Source organism: Triticum dicoccoides, chromosome 5B, assembly GCF_002162155.2.
Source record: "Triticum dicoccoides isolate Atlit2015 ecotype Zavitan chromosome 5B, WEW_v2.0, whole genome shotgun sequence".
In the NCBI taxonomy this organism is placed as follows: domain Eukaryota; kingdom Viridiplantae; phylum Streptophyta; class Magnoliopsida; order Poales; family Poaceae; genus Triticum; species Triticum dicoccoides.
Window position 1 is genome coordinate 297,785,830 of NC_041389.1, and position 8,902 is coordinate 297,794,731.

Below are 8,902 nucleotides of genomic sequence, written 5' to 3' on the forward strand. Positions count from 1 at the left end.
TCCCCGTATCTGCATTAATTTTCATGCCATGTTTGACCTGTTGTTTCTCTGCATCCGTAGCTCCGTTTTGCGTGTGTAATATGTCAAATTGTTCGTCTCAACGAGTACATCATTTCATTCCATTGCACGATATTCATTTGAGGTCATCTAGATGCCTGAATCATCATTGTAAGAGTGCTTCATAATGTTTTCTGCTGTCTGTTATCAGAACAAGCTCTTTTGTCATTTTTGCGATGATTGATGTGTGCATCCTATGAGGTTGATGTCTACATGTGTTTTGATCTATGCCATGTCTTCTTTAAAGTGGTGTATGCCATGTAATTTTTTGATCAATGTGGTGACTAGCACAAGCATTCAAACTAGGCATCGTGATGTTACTGATTTTAGTCCCTGTTCTGCTGTTATTTTGATGCCATGTAAACTTGATGCTATAGAGAGATCCATGCATATTTTGAGATACTTCAGTAAGGGTGTTTTGAACATGTGGTTATTGTCTATCTATTCATTCCTCTGGTTGTAATTATGGAGTAGTCTAGCATGTCATTTTCGTGCTCTACTTTTGCTTCAAAATGTTTCCTGGCAGATTGTTTACATGTTATTCAATTTGGCCAAGTTTGTTATAGTTGATCCTTGCATGCTATGGACTTGTTCTTGCCTTGGTTGGTTACACAAACATGTCTTCTTGATGATGCTATGCTTATCTTGTCATGCAATGACTTGTGGTGAGTGAATCGAGCTTGTTAAGTAGGGTACATGATGTTGCTGTTTTGCTAGGCTGAATCTGTTATTTCGTGATGCTATATAAACATGTTGCTACTAATCATTCTATGGATAATCTGGAGATGATCATTAAATATGTCTTGAACTACATGTCATTCTATATCCATTCATGCTCCTGGTTGCATTTATAGGTTGCTGTAGCTTGTTCATATCTTGCTCCAAAGTTGCTTCATAATGTTGCTGTCAGCCTGTTAACATTAAGTTCAGTTGTTTCCATGTGTTTTCCTAGTGATCCATGCACCCTATGAACTTTCTATTGCCATGCTTAGCTTCACAAACATGTCTTCTTACTGTTGGGTGCCTTGCCATGCCATGTTTTGCTCTTTAGTGAGTTGCACAAGCTCATCTACATGCCTTCATAATTCTGTTCCTGCCATGTATGAATCTGTAATAATAACTTGCTATGTTTACGTGGGTGCCATCATATTTTCTGATCCTTTTTGGCTTATGGTCAGTAAGGGACTTTTGATCTATGCAATTAGTAGATTCATGCCATGCCTTTGTTTGCTATTATAAGTTCCTGTAACATGTTGTTTGATAGCTCTAAACATTGCATCGTGATGTTATTTTCTGCAAAGTCTGAAATTGTTATTACTTGCAATCTTACCATGTGTGTTTGAGCATGTTCTAGTGATTTCTGGAGATAGCTCAGTGTTCATGTTTTGTAATGCTTTACCTGTACATCATGTCCATGCCTTTTGTTATCATGTTGAGGTCCTGTAGCATGTTGTTTTGATGCTTGCAATATGCCTAGTTGCTGTTTTGGACACCTTGTCCTTTAAACTTGTTTCATGTGTGTGTGTTGAACCGTTGCTCCGTTTTGAGTGTGCTCTATATGAAACTTGCTTAGAATTGCATATAGCTTCATATTATCATGTTGCACCCTTGTTTTGAGGTGTTTGCTTGATGTTTGGGTGCATTTTGCATCAATGCCATGTTTAACTTGTCTTGCTCATATCTTCTAGGCCGTAGCTCCGAACTAAATGAACTTTATATGTAACTTGACTAGAATCTCGTGTAGATCATCTTTGTGTATCTTAACTTGCTGTTTAACAAATTCAACTTAATGTTTGTTCAGATCTGGACCTACTTCGAAATTTGCATATGAGGACTTATCGGAATTGTTATATGTTGTTCCCGGCCTCATTTAAACTTGCCTTGATGTGTTGCTCTTGTTTGCATCATCTCTTGCCATGAGTAGCCTCATCTAGATTTGTCATGCATCATGCTTGTTGTGCATCATGCCTTGTTCATGTGTGGTGTGTTTACTATGTTGTGTGCTTCTTTTCGATAGTTCCTGTTTCCATTGCGATCGTGAGGATTCGTTCGTCTACGCTTGGTTCGGCTTCATCCGTTCGTCTTCTTCATGGACTCGTTCTTCTTCCTAGCGGGATTTCAGGCAAGATGACCGCTACCCTGGATCTCACTACTATCATTGCTATGCTAGTTGCTTTGTTCTATCGCTATGCTGCGTTACCTATCACCTGTTTATCAAGCCATCCCAAATTGCCATGAACCTCTAACCTTTGACACCTTTCCTATGCAAACCGTTGTTTGGCCATGTTACCGCTTTTGCTCAGCCCCTCTTATAGCGTTGCTAGTTGCAGGTGAAGTTGAAGATTTCTCCATGGTGGACAGGATTTTGGTTGGGATATCACAATATCTCTTATATTATTAATGCATCTATATACTTAGTAAAGGGTGGAAGACTCGGCCTTTTGCCTGGTGTTCTGTTCCACTCTTTCCGCCCTAGTTTCCGTCATACCGGTGTTATGTTCCCGGATTTTGCGTTCCTTACGCGGTCGGGTGATTTATGGGACCCCCTTGACAGTTCGCTTTGAATAAAACTCCTCCAGCAAGGCCCAACCTTGGTTTTACCATTTGCCTCACCACCACCTACTTTTCCCTTGGGAGTCGCTATCTCGAGGGTCATCTTTATTATAGCCCCCCCGGGCCAGTGCTTGTCTAAGTGTTGGTCCGAACCAGAGCCACTTGCAGCGCCACCTCGGGGAAACTTGAGGGTTGGTTTTAGTTGTACGTAGTGTTCATCCGGTGTTGCCCTGAGAACGAGATATGTGCAGCTCCTATCGGGATTGTCGGCGCATCGGGCGGTCTTGCTGGTCTTGTTTTACCATTGTCGATATGTCTTGTAAACCGGGATTCCGAGTCTGATCGGGTCTTCCTGGGAGAAGGTCTATTCCTTCATTGATCGCGAGAGCTTGTCATGGGCTAAGTTGGGACACCCCTGCAGGGTATAATCTTTCGAAAGCTGTGCCTGCGGTTATTGGCAGATGGGAATTTGTTAATGTCCGGTTGTAGATAACTTGACACCAGATCCGAATTAAAAGCATCAACCGTGTGTGTAGCCGTGATGGTCTCTTCTCGGTGGAGTCCGGGAAGTGAACACGGTTTCTGGGTTATGTTTGACGTAAGTAGGAGTTCAGGATCACTTCTTGATCATTGCTAGCTTCACGACCGTTCCTTTTGCTCTCTTCTCGCTCTTATCTGCGTATGTTAGCCACCATATATGCTTAGTCGCTGCTGCAGCCTCACCACTTTACCCCTTCCTTCCCTTTAAGCTTTGCTAGTCTTGATACCCATGGTAATGGGATTGCTGAGTCCTCGTGGCTCACAGATTACTACAACAACAGTTGCAGGTAGAGGTTGTGCGATGATCATGACGCGAGAGCGATGCTTGCTTGCGTTGAGTTCTTCTTCTGCTTCTTCTTCGATCAGGGGATAGATTCCAGGTCGGCAGCCTAGGCTAGCAGGGTGGATGTCGTTTGAGTTTCTGTTTGTGATTCATCCGTAGTCGGATGATGCTCTTATGTATTGTGATGTTGTATTCATGTGGCATTGTATGCCTCTTGTATGTATCCCCATCTATTATGTAATGTTGATGTAATGATATCCACCTTGCAAAAGCGTCTCAATATGCGGGTCTATCCTTGGTGGGACCTTCGAGTTCCTTTTGGATAGGGTCGCATATTGGGCGTGACACACCTCATCAAAATTGCTAAGGCTAGTACCATTACAACCAGCCTTAGCAAATACTAAATATTAAGTTCTCTCGTTTTCCTCTCCACCTTGGTCACCTAGACGGAGGGAGTATACTATGCGGGCTTTTCCTGCGCGGTAGGCAGGGCATTTCCGCCTAGTCGGTTCGATAGAGACGCGAGAAGACGAGGGAGTAGGCTGCTGCAAACGTAGGGCTGTGTGATTTGACAGCGAGTTACCGCTGGACAGGTGGGGCCCCTGATTTGACTTGCCATTGTCATATTAACTGCGGCGCTACGACCGGCGTGAGTCTCCCGATTCCTGACCACCTCCATACAGGTGCCTCAACAAATGCTCCACCATTAGTAGAGGCTGGCTCTTGCATGAGAGCCCACTTCTCCACTTTTTCCTTGCCTCTCTTTCCTCCACATATGCAAAAATGCCATGTAAAGTGCACTATTGTACTTACTTGCTCCTACATGTGCTAAGCTTGCCACATAGGCGTAAAGTCTGATGTGGCAAGTTAATCGAGAAGAGAGAGACTAGTTTGGTGACCCAAGGAAGAAACGATGCTAAGCGCGTGTACCTAGGTGAAAAGACAATTTTGAGTCTATAGCTAATTAAATGAAGCAAACTTAGCAACAAAAAACTAATAAGCACACCATTTCATTGGAAGAGGTCACTCCTTGGTAAATGCAATAAATTCTAGTACTCCCTGTGTCCCATAATATAAGAACATTTTTGGCACTACACTAGTGTCAAAAACGTTCTTATATTATGGGATGGAGGGAGTACAAAGAAAGAGATAGAGAGAAGTAAAAAAATACACTTATAGCCAACCTTATAGCCAACCTTGTTGTAGTATGAGTGACTAAGTGATGACTATGTATGACATGCCAACATCAGATAGCTAACGCACTGTGTTAAATCTCCAAGGGCGCGACCGCGCGAGCGACGCGACGGTCGTGGTAGGCGCGACCATGATACGGGTTGCTAGAAGCCCTTGGATCTGAGATCAAACGGTTGCATGCTAAGTTGCTGAAAATTTGTAGAATAACCCTCCAGGATAGGATATTCACCCATAGGTCTAGAATCACACCATGCAACCGTTCGATCTCAGATCCAAGGGCTCTCGGAAGCCCGTATCATGGGAGAATGGAAAGCCACTACCCTGTCGTTCGCACGCTGGCAGTTCGCTCCTACTCATCCCCGCACGTCCTTCAATACTATGGCGGTTCGCTCCTAGTCGTCCTGTCCTTTCACATTAAGGCAGTTCCACTAATCCTAACCCTTCTCCCAAATCCATGGCGTCCCAAATCTTCATGATCGGCGGTGAGTACAAGGTTAGAACCATCACCGGCGATGAGTTCGACGTCATCTACACCCGTTCTTCCGCGACGGTGAAATGATGCCTTTCTTGCTTCAGACGCATGTTCGAGAACTCAGATGATGAGTGGGTTGCTGGGCTAGATGTTGAGTACACCACAGTCCTAGGACGAGAGAAGGATCTAAAGGACGAAGAGAGGAAGAAGCCCGCCATGATCCAGGTTTGCGTGCATGACTTATGTTTTGTCTACCACATATGCCATGCCGACGTTGAATGCTTGGATTTTAAGGACTTCCTCGAGAGTAACCTAGTCAAATTTGTTACTGTAGACTTTGGGAACGACAAAGAAGTTCTGGGTCAGATAGGCCTCGTTGTAGGCAACCCCTTCGACCTCCAGAAGAATCGGCTGGTGCCCTCTCGTCAGCCTTCAATGCTGACCCTGGCAGGAGCCATGGTTCATCCTTCATACGGTAAACTGGAGAAACCTCCACACACGTTTCATCGTTATGCATGGCAGCGGAATGTACTAGATATAGACCACATCCACTATGCTGCAATGGATGGCTACCTTTGTTTCAATATCTACAAGGGTTGGATGAAGAGCAAGAGCCAAGTGTGCAGTTCAAGCAAAGAAGTATCGGCCAAGAGGAAGAGGGACAAGGACGATGTCGAGGATGTGGACGAGGACTCCAAGTAAGGTGGCAGTGTCGTTGCTCATGGTGGTTCTAATGCAGTGTCTACCGGAGTAGTTGCAAAGTTTAATTTCAGGTGTGCTTAGTTTAATTTGAGGGGTGTGTTGTGCTGAGCCCCCAGCAGAACTATGTTATGTTTCTTCTCGTTACTTTAACTCTTCAGTACGTACATACTAGTATTTCTTACATTTCATCTTTTAGTTGGTATAGTACTACCACTCGTTTCTTCACATTATATACGTATAACATATATGGCCAACATCATATTGCCAGCAGTATAGTTGTCAAAGAACTTCAGGGTGCTTAGTTTTGTCAAAGAATTCCTGGGTGCTTAGTTTTATTTGAGGGGTGGGTTGTCACTTGTGCTGGACACCATTATTGTGACAAGCCTTTTTAATATTACTATATGCATAATTTGGCGACGAGCGCTCTCTATATGTACCACCTTTTTTTAATTTCAAGTTTTGCTCCATGGTGCAATCCATCGATACTACTACTGTACAAAAGTGGAGTATATACATTTTTTAAAAGGCTAGAGGGCGGGGCAGTCTAGCTTGGTCGGTTTCACGAGAGGCGAGGGCCTTTGTGATTTGATGGCTCATTACTGCTGTCAAATCGAATAGTACTGCGCCGCCCGCTGCACGCCCGGCGCCTCCATTAAACCCCTCCGTTAAACCCGCATGCAAACCGAGAATCCTACTCTGGCCACACGTCCGTTCAAGAGCGGGCCGGAATTAAATGCAACACCGGTTGAGCTCCTCCCGTCCGCCCTCAATTTAAACAAGGGCAGACGCCGGCCAAGCTCCTACCGTCCGCCCTCTATTTACACGAGGGCAGACAGACAGCGGGCAAGAATCGCACCCCTCCGCCGCTCCCCCATCTCCTCCTTCACCATTTTATCCACTCTTCCGATGGCTTCCGAGGAGCCGTTCTCCAGCATATTACCTGGCTGGGTGGCCCGCCGAGCCCTCCGAATACGGGCGAGGCCGCTTGGTGCTTCACCAACCTCGCTTGGCCCGATGGAGCCAGTTGCCGCCCCAAGCAGGCGCGTGGTTCAGCAACTCGCCACTCCAGTTCAGATCAATGAGGAGTGGCGAGTTGCTCCACGCTGGTACGGGCGGCGTCACTGCCGTGTCGTACCGCGCCACCAGTGTCTGTGGTGGCCGCGCCTCCCGTGTCTGTGGGCGTGCCTCCCGTGCCTGTGGCAGCGCTATGCAGGTAGAGACAGAAGCCGGGTGCGTGGAGAGTGACGAGTCGGTGGCCAGCTTCTCCGTGTCCGCCACCATCATCGAGGAGAAGTAGAACACGGGAGGCCGCCGCCACTTGGGACCCATGAAGGCCACCGCCGAGGCGACGACTACGCATTCAGGTGGTTTCTTTGCTGCTTCGTCTCTTCCGAGGACCTTCATCGACCCCGCAAGTGTCTGACGGACATGAGGAAGACAAAGGGATCCGCGGGGGGCCATTTATATTATGTACTCCCTCTGAAGCTGGCGGGAAATATTTGTTCTAAGAATGGATAAATTGTATGTATCTATAACTAAAATAAGTCTAGATACATCGTATTTCCGGATGGAGGGAGTATTAATTATACAAGAGAGCCGGATTGGCACCGCTTAGTTCATGTAAATGTAATGAAATCCATCATGTTTATATGAAGATCCAACTTTTTTATACGAAATCCTTCATGCTTATATGAAATCAGCCATGTTTGCATGAATTTAATCTGGTTGGTTAGAGTTGTAAAAATGTATGCCGCTGGCGTTTGATGTCGTCCTCCGCGGAAGGAAGCGGGAGGAAATTTGCCGGCTGCCGTTGGAGATGCTCTTATTCTAGAAATAATAGAGTGACATCCAATCCATTTGAGTTAATTGCCTGTATGATTGTCCTTCTATAAAAAGTTAATTGCATGTACAATGTACACGTGACTTGCAGGGTGGCTACAGCTTCGTACAGAAAGTTAAAAAGAAACAAGTCCATCCTTAATCTTGTATTCTAAGTACTCTGTGGGTTCCACTGTCAGTACAGTAGCGAAAGAAGTATATATTAAATAAGTAATATATATAAAAATCTAAAGTTAAATGACATAATTCAAACTCATGTCATCCGTTGCGAGCATCCGGTGCTAACCAGCCCAGCACATTTTTGTTGTAGACCATGCTGGAGATATATCTCCATGTCTACTCTTATACTCCATTCGTTCCTAAATATTTGTCTTTTTCAGATTTCAAATGGACTACCACATACGGATGTGTATGTAGACATATTTTAGAGTGTAGATTCACTCATTTTGCTCCGTATGTCTTTTCAGGAAGGGGTCAGATTTGTCCTTGATTTATTTATGAGGTATCCAGATGGCACTGCACCCCCAAGAAAAGAGGGTAACATCAAAATTATGGACTACTTTTTTTGAGTATGTTGGTAAGGTTCGGTCATAGTCACTTGTTGAAATCTCTAAAAAGACAAATACTCCATCCGTCCAGAAATACTTGTCATCAAAATGGATAAAAGGAAATGTATCTAAACTTATTTTAGTTTTAGATACATCTCTTTTTATCCATTTTGATGACAAGTATTTTCGGACGGAGGGAGTATTTAGGAACGGAGGGAGTAGAAAATAGAGTTGGTGATGATGGTGTGCGTGCCATCATGCAATATAGGCCGTCGGATTTATACCTAACGGATAGGAAAGAAAGTATGGCAATTTTGCAAAAATATACCCACACGTCTCTCCACATTCACAAATAAGGCCTTCCCTCATTCAACCTTTTCTCTCACAAGATAAACTACTCATACAAATGCATCTTGATGTTCCCTGCAACGCACGGGCAGCTAGCTAATTTCTTTTAAAATAGTTGCTGCGATAATTGGGTTGAAGTGATATATTTTATGTCTGCCTCTAGTAGTTACAAAGAAAAGGTTGCCTTGTTAATTAACAGAAAACAGGGTGAAAACTATCACATGAGGCCGGTAAAAAGGCACACTGGGTTCAGCGTCATCGTCACTACAGTTGTGCGCGCGCGAGAAGTCTACATATCGAGGGGGCTACCGTGCGAGGCACCGAGACACAATGTTTGAGAGAGAAACCAATTGACAGATTATGATC